Source organism: Neopelma chrysocephalum, unplaced genomic scaffold, assembly GCF_003984885.1.
Source record: "Neopelma chrysocephalum unplaced genomic scaffold, ASM398488v2 Primary Assembly neopelma1_22, whole genome shotgun sequence".
NCBI classification, from domain to species: Eukaryota; Metazoa; Chordata; class Aves; order Passeriformes; family Pipridae; genus Neopelma; species Neopelma chrysocephalum.
This window is the reverse complement of record NW_020897689.1, coordinates 27203625-27214905: the sequence shown is the minus strand read 5'-3', so window position 1 is coordinate 27214905 and position 11281 is coordinate 27203625. Positions and strand designations below refer to the sequence as shown.

Here is an 11281-nt window from a genome sequence, read left to right as displayed (position 1 = left end):
CGGGAGGAGCCGCAGCGGCGGCGGAGAGCACTAACCGGGGCGAGCTTAGGTGAGGAGCTGCTGGCCCCGCTCCCCTCGCTTCCCCTGGTCGCTCTTGCTGCCGCCTGGCCCGGCGCGGTTCAGCGGGGCCCGCGGGTCGCGATGCGCTGCGGGACCGCCAAGCTGTCCTTGGCTTGAGGTCAGTGGGGAGGGCCGAGGGGCGTGCGCTGCCCCCGCGGGGCGCGCTGCTGCCGCACATCGCTTCGCGGGGAGGAAGGGCTGGGGGCGGCGGGGCTGCGGCGCGGGGGCGCCTTCTCGTCTGCTTCCATTCTCCTCTCCGCGTTTTTGCTTTTGGCCGTGTGGGCTGTCCCATGCCCCCGCTCGTCCCCGCCGTGGGTCGTTTCGGGGGTCCTCGGCCACGGCTCGCCCCTGCCCCGGCGGCGGGGCGGACTTGCTGCCCGCGGCGCGGGATGCGCGGGGCCGGGCGGCGCGGTGCGGTGCGGGAGTGCCGCAGGCGGGCTACAGCTCTTGCGGGAGCCTGTCACTCAGCTGCCCTTCCCGCCTTTCTGCCTCCCGCGGAAATTCCGCCTGGGCGCTGGGACGCGGCAGCGTCTGCAAAGTTACGGGCGGTGCGCGGCGGGGGCGGGGTGCGGGGGCGCGCAGGGGCCGCGCTGCGCCGCGCAAGCTGAAGCGCGGCCGGGGGAGCATCCGCTGGTAAGCCTAGCCCGTGCTGATGGGCGCTGAAGCCAATTTTTGGGAAGGTTTAACGTAGGCTTGGGGCCAGTCCTGAGGAAGCCGCAAGGTTTTGCGGGCGGGCGGCAGGGTCAGTGCGGCTTTAGCGTTAAAAATGTTTAATAGTGGATATTTATGAGGTGTTCCGCCCCCCGCCCCCCATTTCTCTACCTTTTCGGACGTCTAGAAAACCCCCGAACTACTCAGCTGGCGATATTTACATTTCTGTAGCAACAGCAGCTCATTAGAAAAGTGATACTAGCAGGAAAATTAAAAGTAGTAGTAATAGAGACCCGAGGGTGGTTGCAGATAGCGCCAAGGGACCCGTAGTCCCCCGCTCCTCGGCAGTGGGCAGTGGCATGAGGGGGGCAGGGGTGTTTGGGAGCCTGTGGGAATGCGGGGGGCTGGGAGCGCAGGGTGCAATGCAGAACTGGAAGCGCCGAAACTCTGCATTTTGTGCATAGTTCGATGCTGGGTGGCCATTTTTCTAATTTTTTCCTGACAGGCTGTTAGTCCCACAATATGCTCATTTGGGACTTGAAAAAACACCCCCTCACACTCCACTATCCCTTTGCTAGGGCTGTTCCGATGCTAAATGCTTGCATTTTTGTATTCCAAATGGGTGATCCTTCCTCAGGCTTTAAACCTCATTAAGATGTAGCTAACCATTTGTGAGGAGGTTTTTTTCCCCCCTTCTCTCTGTCTCTCTGGAGTTTGCTTGCTTGTTTCTCTGTTCTTTCCAGGGAAGGATTTAGTCCCTGGTGTGATGGCTGAAATGGTGGCACGCAATTCAGTGTGCTGCCAGATGCTTACCTTCTTTCAGAGTTTGGGATAGGCTCAGGCAGTATTAAAAGCTTGCTAAGAGGATACTGTTACATGGTTTCCTCCATTTTTGGGTTCTGTGAGAAGCAGTCTAAAAATACTGGATCATCATTTCCCTCATGTGTAACTACAGGACTTTCCAAGAAACATTCTTAGATATGTGCCTTTTTTTTTTCTCCTTTTAACCTTGCAAATTATTACTTTTGGTACCTAATAGGGAACTGCTGTGGTATCCTTGTTTTTGTAACTTGGAGGCATCACTATTGATTCTGAATTGAACATTTTTTAATATCAAATTCTTCTTATTACATCGGGTTGAGTATTTTAACTTGCTGAAGAGATACCCCCTAACGTTCCTAGAAGCATCCAATTGTTGCCAAGTGCCATAAACATTTGCAGTTAGTGCAAATCTGTCAAGAAAATGGCCTTTTCTTTTTTTTTTTTTTTAATTGGGAAACAGATTATCAGTATCTCAGTACTATTCCTGTCCTTCCTGCAGCACCATTTATTTCAGCATATGACATTTCTTTCAGAGGTAAATGTTATAGAAGTCCCTTGCTCAAATATTGGTTGCACATTATTGCCCAGAACTAGCTTAGGAAGGCACTTTACTATCTCACGCAACCTTATCTGCCATTCCACAACTTCATAACAAACCCATTGGAACATGAAATGACCTTGGAAAGGTATCTTTCAATCTGACACGAAGCATTCTCTTACGGGGAACAGCATTGCTCCACACAGAGCTGATGTTTTCAAATTGATGCTTCTAAACTGATTTATTTATTTATTTATTTTTTAAGAGGGGAGGGAAATGGGTGGAATATTGAATTTGAAAAGAAAATATTTTTTTAAAAACAAATCCACTCGGCTGAAGTTTGAAGCACCACTCAGCCGAAGAAGGAGGTGTATTAAGAATGTACATATGCTAGTGACACTTAAGTCATGGGTGAAAACAAGACTTTAATTTTAATCAAAGGAAAACAGCATTTCCTCTGCCAGTTCTGATTTACTCATTCATGAGATCTTCAAAAGCCCAAATTATTAGTGGGACTAATTGAAAGCTAGTTGGGTGTGTTAAATGGAGAAAAGAAGTGACGAAGTCTGAAGGAAGCTTTACATTTAATTGTATTGTTCTTGACATCATAATGTGATGCTTCTACATCAAAAATGTTCCATGACCCTTCAGTCCACAAAGTGCTGCTCCTTTGGAAAGGTTGCAAGAGCTCTTGAGAATTAGCAGCAGTGAAGGGGGAGTTTTACAGCTGTTGAGGGAATTAATGGAGGGGATGCCTGGCCAGTAAGCTAAATGGGATTTTGGCCCAGATGCTGGACTTGACATATCAGGTATTGCAAAAGAGTGGTGAATGCTTTCCTGCCCGTGGTGTCTTTACCTCCCATAAAGATGGTGCCTCCTGTTGAGCGGGACCTGCTCCCAGCCTCCCACCACGCTCCAGCCTCAGGAGCTCAGGTTATGAGTGCCACCTGCTGGGTGATGAGACTCTTTATATTAATTATAGTTAATTTATATATATGTATGTATGCATTGGTATGTGTTTACATACATATACTCTGTTTATGTGTATATTTATTGACATACAGGTGTATGGCTTTTTCATAGATGTTCTTGGATGAACCTATGAAATGTTGCTAAGACCTGAAGTTCCTCACCTTCTGAGGACTTACCACAGCTTGTGTTTGGTGACACTCAGATATCCCTGCAATATAAAGCCCAAGTGCTAAAGGGGAGATTTTGGTACTGCTGATGATTAATGTTCCCTTCGCTTTACTGAAGGCAACCGGGAATTTTCAGCTGTATAGCTCATGGCTTGTGATGTGGTAAGCTTTTGCAGGTGCTTCAATGGTCAGATACCAGGCTGTGGAGGTAGGGCTGTAGACCTGAAATGGAGGCTGAACAAACCAAACTCATCTTTACGTTATGCATTGCTTAAATGGAAAATCTTCACTGCTGATTTCATAATTTTTCATATTAACTACCATATTTCCAAAAGTTTTATGAGCATCCCATCCTGATACAAAATATCCCTTCTCATTTAGATTAACTGAAGATGCATAGAATTTGCAGAATGTTGCTGGACAGTTTTTTCATTTTAAAGAACACATTTTTCTTATTCACTTTTTAACATTTGCATAGAAGAGTAAAAATATAAAAGTTTGATTCTCACCTAGAATTGCTACTGGAGGTGACATAAAATCTGACATCATTCCCAACAATGTCTTTCCAATTTCCAGTAGTTTCCGTCTCTCCTAGACCACTGGAGCATTGGCTGGAATGCCGTTTAAATACCAGTTTGATTCAGCTGGATCCAGAGTGAAATCAGTTGCAGCACTAAGGCTTGTAGTTGTTCTGTGTTGTACTGACAGTATTAGGGAAAGATGCTTAGCCGTGGGTTTTGGGGTTTTGTTGGACAGCTAACCTCATTACTGCTTTATTGCTTATTTATTTCATGGTGTGCTGGTGCCAGATGAGTCTGTTACCCTGTCTGTGGAGTAGGAATAGGTCCAAGCTGAACTATAAAATTTTGAGGAAACTTTCAAATGCTTTCAGCTGGAAAACCTATATTGATGTACTTTTGTGATAAATGGATAAAACGCTTTTGCATGGTTTTGAAAGCGTATTCCACCACCTGAGATCTGGACTCTGGAGAGTGCATAACAGTCAGGAATGAGTTGATGGAGCAAAAAGCAAGTAGTGTAATTGCGAAGTTCATCTTAAAGTGTGATTCCAGCAAAAGAAAAAAAAGTACCTGCCATATCAAGAGAGATTGCAGATAGGCTTTTGAGGAGGGGGACCCAGTAATAATACATAACTCAAGTTCACTGTCCCCTAAGATGTTCACAGTTAATTTGATGCTTGACAAATTGTGATTTCAGTGTCTGGTGAAGAAGCAATTGGCCCTAAAATTGCTGCCTGAAGCTGAACCAATGTTTTCAGTTTCATAACAAGTGTCATGCAAAAATAGTATGTGAAGAGGAACAGGGAGAACGCAAAATGCCTCTGTGGTCTTGCTCTTATGTATCTCTTTGCACCCTGACCCAAGCAACTGGCAAGTAGTGTAGGCAGTGGATGCTGCTGCAGTGCTCAAGGCAATTTAAATCTCATCCATTCATCCATCCTATCATGGCATATCGTGACTTTTTTTCCCTCACAAACCTTCTGAGCTGATAATGGAAAGCTGCCCCTTTATAATGTGTCAAATTTCAACAATCACACCTTCTCCTCCCTGAGAAATGTATATGCAGTATTGTCAATGGAAATGCTTCTCTCCTGTCTCCTCCCCATTCTAAATAAACTAGTTCAGCAGCTCTCCTGCTCAAATTCTGCCAGCTCTGAGTCATCCATACATTTTTGATTTGTTCCTTTCTCATCTTTTGGCACACCATGTTTCCTGCCATTCCCCCCTACTCAGCATCTGCTTTCCTGTGACCCCTTCCTGATAAATTTGTTAACATTAAGCTTGCTTCATACCACCATCAAAATCTCAGTTTCTTTAATATGCAGCCCTGTGTTTACGCAGATCACTCAGTGGCCTTTGCAATCCTTGGGAGTATCTTGGAGTCGTGTGCTCCAGTGAAAATGTCCTCCCAGTAATCTCAGCTTCCCTTGCAGAGGTAAAAGACAGGTAATATCTTGCGGGCAATCCGTCACTACAGTCACACTGACAGTAGTGGTGCATGGTTGGTGCTCTGGGGAAGGACTGTGGTTCACAAGACTGACAAGAGAAATCAGAAATGAAGGCAAATCCTTTGCAATCTCTTTTCCCTTTCCTCTCCAATATTCTTCATATGAAGGTGTTGGAAAGGCTCCTACTGTAAAAGCTGTCATACAAAACCAGCAACAAACCAAAAGTTGTTTGCTAGCAAAGTGGTAAATAAATGAGCAATCCCCATCCTTCTTCTGCAGTCTTTCGTGCTGTCTTCTTAATGGGCCGTGGAGGCAGGGGAGGAGGTAACTCATCAGTTGTTATTCATCGGGGGGGAGGGGCTGCAAATGAGTTGATTGTGCCAGTTCTGTTTTCTTTTTTGACACCAACAGAGAAATTTGTCTTCATATGACATGGTTTGTGCAGGAATCAAGTAGAAACTACATCAGGGGCTATACCGGTGGCTCACTGCCCTTTTAAGCTGCCTTGGGATTTTTGGAGGCCAAAATGCTGCTCTGGCTTTGAGCCCTTTTCTGGTACCAAGCAGAAGAGCATTGAGTTGTGAGGATATCTGTTCCTGAGAACAGCTGGTTTGGACAATTTGGATGGTTGAAACGTGAACTGAGAAGATATCCTACTCCGTTGCAAGGGACTCTGCAATGACCTTTGGCTTCTTGTCATCTCATCAGCCTTGGTGTGATGATCAATCTGATGGTCATAGAGCTGCTGGGAGAAGATGGCAGCAATTTCTTCATTGCCTCCTTTCCTTCTACTGCAGGCTTTGGCACTCTCCTTGCCTGCTGTCTCTATGCTTTGGACCTTGTGCATATCCTGAACGAGCACAGGCAATTGGTTTCTCTAGTCAAAAGAAGAGCACGCCTTTCCCTGCCCTTACATACACACATGAGGTTTGTTTAGGCTAACCCATAGCAATTGGCATTTCATACTGATGTCTTTGAAGTGTTTCCTCTTCAAAGGAATAATAATGACAAAAACCAACCAAACAGAAAAGCAAAAAAACCAAATGCTAAATTGGTCGAGTGTTTAGGAGCAGTTGCCAAAAGAAATCAATGCTGAGCCTGGGAAAGCTGTAAAATTCTTTCTTGGGTTTTTATTAGTAGGAGAGAAGTGACACACTCTGTGTTTGGTCACTCAGACACTGTTCAAGGTCCACATTAAAAAAAAAAAAGTTATTTCAGCTTGGGTGTTCTTGACGGTTTGCAGATGTGTAACAGTGCATTGATACTCAGCTGTGAGGTAGGCTGCAGGCCCCCTTAATTGCAAAGAATAAATTATTGGTCCCCCATCCTTGACTGAGGATTCTGAAAATGAGCAGTTGCTGTGGCCTGTGGTGGTTTTGCCTCACTTCCTTGCCAAATGTTACATCTCTTCATCAAGGATTTAGAAATGTCAGCAGTATGAGAAAATAACATACCTTTTCTGTATGTGATGTTGCCCACCTGTCATAGCCTGATGGGGGAGGTACAATAGAAGGTTTGATTTTTCTTAAAAATACCTTTCCCCCCCCCCTTACAAAATATTCTTTATGAGGTCAGCCTTGACAGATCTTTATTAGACTGTAATTATTATTCTTTTATTAATATGGCATTGCAGTTGTGTTTATTTCTTTTTAGAGTAAGTTCAGGGTGTGGGTTTGTGTTCATGCCATTTAATGAGTTATCTGAAACTGTTCTGTAATGTGGACTGTACAGAAAGCAGGATGTTTGTGTTGTTCATTGAAACTCAAAAGGGTTTTTTTTCTCTTCTTTTTCCCTTCATTTTCCTGCTGATTTCTATGACCGTACTGCAACCATGAACTTCACAAACTGGATGAATGGCTGCCTCCTGGAATATGGATAATTTTGGTGAGTCTGAAAAATGAATTTCACTTATTTCTGTCTGCTTGAGAGAGAGAGGAAGAATGTCATGTATTGGAAGTTGGGTTTGATGAAAGCTAAGGCTGCTCTTGCAGTGCTGGTTTTGTCAAAGCAACAGGCAAAGCTTACTGAATTTCAAGTTATTTTTCATGGAGTGTTTTTTTTTCTTATTCTGCTTAATCATTGGCAAAGGTGAAGGAATTAACATGCATTGGATTAATTTGGAATACTGTCATTTTATGAGATTGAGTGTTATTGCCTTTGTAATAATTTTTAAATTACTTTTCTGTAAGACACACTGTGAAGCAACGGCCTAGAACATTTTAATTTTTCTTTTCTGGCTTATTCAGTTGTTTTGCAAGTAGTTCAGACAGAAAATGATTAATTCATTGGATGACTTTTTAGAAAAGCACTGTGTCGTTCTTCTTACTGTTCCTAATACTGGTGTTGCCTGTGGTGTGAACTTTAAGACCTGAAGTGTTGATGGTGTGTTTGCATTAAATACTGTATCAGATTTTTCCATGAAAAGGTCTTCCATTCCAAGTAGTCTCTGGTGAGGTCTCTTTTTTCAGAATAAAATAAAGAAAGCACCAAGCTCTGTCCGGGTCATACCCTTTTCTCATGTGCAGATGGCTGACCTGCAGAATATCCATCTGGGGGTACCTGCTGTTGCTACCTGAGGATGAGTTTTTGGCACTTTGGTGTTTCAGTAAAGATGACTGGACAGCTGCAGGGAAAACATTTGGTTCGAGCATATCAGCCTGGAGATCTGCCCTAGAAGCAAGCATGGTTGGAGGTGGTAGTATTTACCGAGCATTGTCTGTAGGAGTAAAGCTGCCTCTGAGCACTGATAGGAGATGGTTGGCAGCTTAGCAGCCTTGGGATTTATCTCTGAGCTATTTAGACCTAGCAGGAGTGACTCGTTACTACTAATAGGCTCAATTAAGGAAAACAACTTGCTTCACCTCTCACTTGTGTGGTGACTACCTTGCTTATGCATAGGCTTAAGTTTTGAGGGAGAAGGCAAATATGATTTGGGCATGGAGTTGGCTGCTTGTTGTGTTCCAGGGAAATGTGAGTGTTCTTGGTGTGGTGATGGCCCGTTCCTGGGTAAGGTGTGGGAGTGAGCGTAGGGCTGACACTGGCGACTTGCTGACAGATTGCAGCTGGGTTTAGCTGGGGCACACCCCTTGGGGGTGGGGGTTGGCATTGGCTCTCTCCCTCTCCTTCTTTTTCTGTCTCTCGAGTGTGCACAGTGTGCATCACCTGCATTCTTGCACTGATGCAAAGAACCTGGGAGTATAAGATGGCTTTTCAACTTCTCAGGCACAGCTTGAGAGATAATTTGAGATAAAGCCTGATATTTTACTTTTGAGCATTTCTGAAGTATTATTGCTTAATCCTTTTTATTGATCCATAGCTTATGCTGGAAAGCTGTTGTCTCAGGGCAATTTTCAGAGTCCTGGAGGATAATGGCACTAATCACATTTCATATGACCTTTCAGAACATTGGTTGCACTGCTGCATTTACCTCCTCTCTTAGTTCCAGTTATATGTCTTTTATTCCTCAGTTGCATGGCTTAGGAGTGCAGTTAAGAAGCCTTCTGCTTGACTGGTACATAGTAATTTGGTGACTGAGAAGCAGTAAGGTCTGTAAGTGGACTGCTGCTTCAGATTGCCATCCTTTGGTGTGCTAAGAAGCCTTGATCAGCCTGAGAGAGCAATAGCTTCTGGGCCCAGGAAGTAATGCATATTTACTGTGATGGACACGCTACTCAAAACTCTTTGAGTCTGAAAACTAGAAAAGTACGTTCCTCATGGCTTTGCTTCAGCACGTATCTTGCTTTTCTGGCCTATTTTGTAATCTGCATGAATAATTGGCTCTTGTATTGCACCTATATAAAGAGATGCTGCTTTGATATCTGGAAAGGCAGCAATGAGTGCTGAAGTGCTGCTGTCACCATGGCACATCAGGGGGAAGTTCGATGTGATCACATGGGCAAGCATTTCCACCCAAGTTTTATTCTTAGATTTGTTTTTCGCTTTCACTCTGATTTGGTTATATTTGAATTTTTGGCAAATGCTGCTAGCAAAGTTAAAATTTGAAATAGCAATCTAAATCGAAGAGCAAAGTGTACTTTGCATAAACAGATAAATAGCAGAGCTAAAAGTATAAGGAATTATTTCCTTTCTTTTCACTAGAAGAGTTATGTCATTCCAGTCCCTTCCCTGTGGTGGAAGGCCAAGAGACAGTGGACACCAGTTGTAACCAGAGTGTGTTTCTCTCATTTCAAGGAGAAATGTGTTCACCTGAAGGACAGACAGCTGGCTAGGGGCACAGGTTGCCCAGGGAGGCTGTACAGTCTCCATCCTTGGGAGTTTTCAGGACCTGACTGGACAAAGCCCTGAACAACCAGTTGGATCTCATAGCTGGCCCTACTTGGAGCAGAAGCCTGGATCAGACACCTCTTGATGTCCCTCCTAGCCTGAATTATCTTTTGATCCATTAAAAACCACTTGAATTTAGAGGGACTTTTCTGCTGGGAAAAAGAATAAAACAATAAAGGAAGGGTAAAGTGGCAGGGTCATGTAGGGTGTTGTGATAACAGCAAGGCTGGTGGTGGCTGCTGTAAGACAAGGAGGAATGCAGCATCTGTCCAGGCTCATTCTGGAGTGCTATCTGGAGTAGTTTTAATTGCACAAAGCAATTAAAACCTGACACTTGCTGTATGCTATTTGTTTTATGTCAATGCTAGGTATATAGCTAGTTTCCAAAATTTTGGAAATAATCAGTTGAGTTTTGTTATATTGATTAACAGTCCTCACCTTGTGGGAGCAGTCTTCAGGACAAGTAGATTCTTCCTTCAGAAAGCTTCTAGTCTTTGGGGGACTTTTTGTTTAGGTTGCTTTTTTTTTTCTTTTTAAGATTGATCTATGGCTATTTCCAGTCCATCAAAAATCGTGTAGGAGTGCAAATAGAAGGCAGATTAAAATCTGTGGTTGAGTGGACTGAAAGTGAGTCAGCTCCCCAACATGAGGTAGTGCTTATCCATGGTGATATGAAGCCAAACAGAGCTTCTGTAGAGGAGAAGAAGAGAGAAGTGGTCCAGGTACTGAGACAACCTTGCAGGATGAAATAGATGAGCCTGTAAAGAGCAGTGTGGATGAGTCAGATGATCATAGCACCTTTGGAGGACCAAAGCACTGCTAATGGTTTAGACAACCTTCCAAGTGTGTTTTCCTCTGTGTTTTCAGGAAGATGGCCTTCAACACTGGAGTCCAGCAACCACTTGAAAACAAACAGAAAATGTACAAAATTCACTATTAGTAGTGTATGCCTTGTGAATGTGCAAATGAATTTGAGTATTTAACCCAATCTCAGTTTTTCCATTGTATTTCTGGTTTTGGTTTTATGCTTGATTTTTGTTTCTCCTGGAAGGGCATCAGTTTAATTTACAGATTGACTTTCCTTCTTTGTGTTTGGAGGCAATACAGGTCAATGTGGAAAGCAATAGTTAGTAAATCCAAAGGGGATTTAAGAGGTTTTTGCTTATTTTTGCCATTTTTTTACTGCTATTCTGTCTCCTTCCACCCATCCTTGCCAGTCAAGCTCCAGCTGTGATGGGCTGGGTGAGGTCCCAGAAAGGACACAGTCTTGTCCCTTCCATATTCAGAGCCTGAAAGCCATCAGAATAATTGCTGTGAGAAACAGAAAGCTTTAAATTTTAGCCTTAACTTTACCTTGTCTGTAACCACTCTGCTCAGGATGTCTGCACAGTGTCTGTCTCCAGAGTTATGTTGGTGTAACTGTTGTAACTTTGTGTCAACTTTTTCTCCAGCATCAGATACTTCACTGGGTAATTTGCCTTTTCTTTTGATTTCTTTTATACATATGCAAAGCCTTTGTATTTGTTCTTTTCTGTGTTTTCCCCACAGATGGTTATCTTCCACTGTTGCATGGGTAATAGTGCTGATGAACAAGTATTTCGTTTGACACATTAAAGCATAGCTGTAAAGAAAATGAAGCAGAGAAAATTACAGTGGCAAAGGTTCCTAAATTATAGTTGTACAGGAAGATTGTGATAAGGAAGTAGTTAAACATTACTATTTAGTCAAACCTGCAACTGTGGCTGGTACTTCGATTGTCTCCTCCTTTTGCTGACACTTAATTTGTGTGGTTGGTCAGATGCTCTTCCTGCTAATAAA

The 11281-nt window shown here is 43.7% G+C and overlaps 1 protein-coding gene across 1 annotated transcript in view; it reads left to right on the top strand.

Moving 5' to 3' along the window:
• Positions 1 to 2711: 2711 nt before the first annotated feature.
• The window catches only part of EPB41L3 (erythrocyte membrane protein band 4.1 like 3), a 139040-nt gene continuing 130470 nt past the window's right edge, over positions 2712 to 11281 (top strand). Inside the window, exon 1 of the mRNA XM_027676101.1 lies at positions 2712 to 2880. The gene's annotated coding sequence lies outside the window, so the exon portion shown is untranslated. The remainder of the gene's footprint in view (positions 2881 to 11281) is intronic.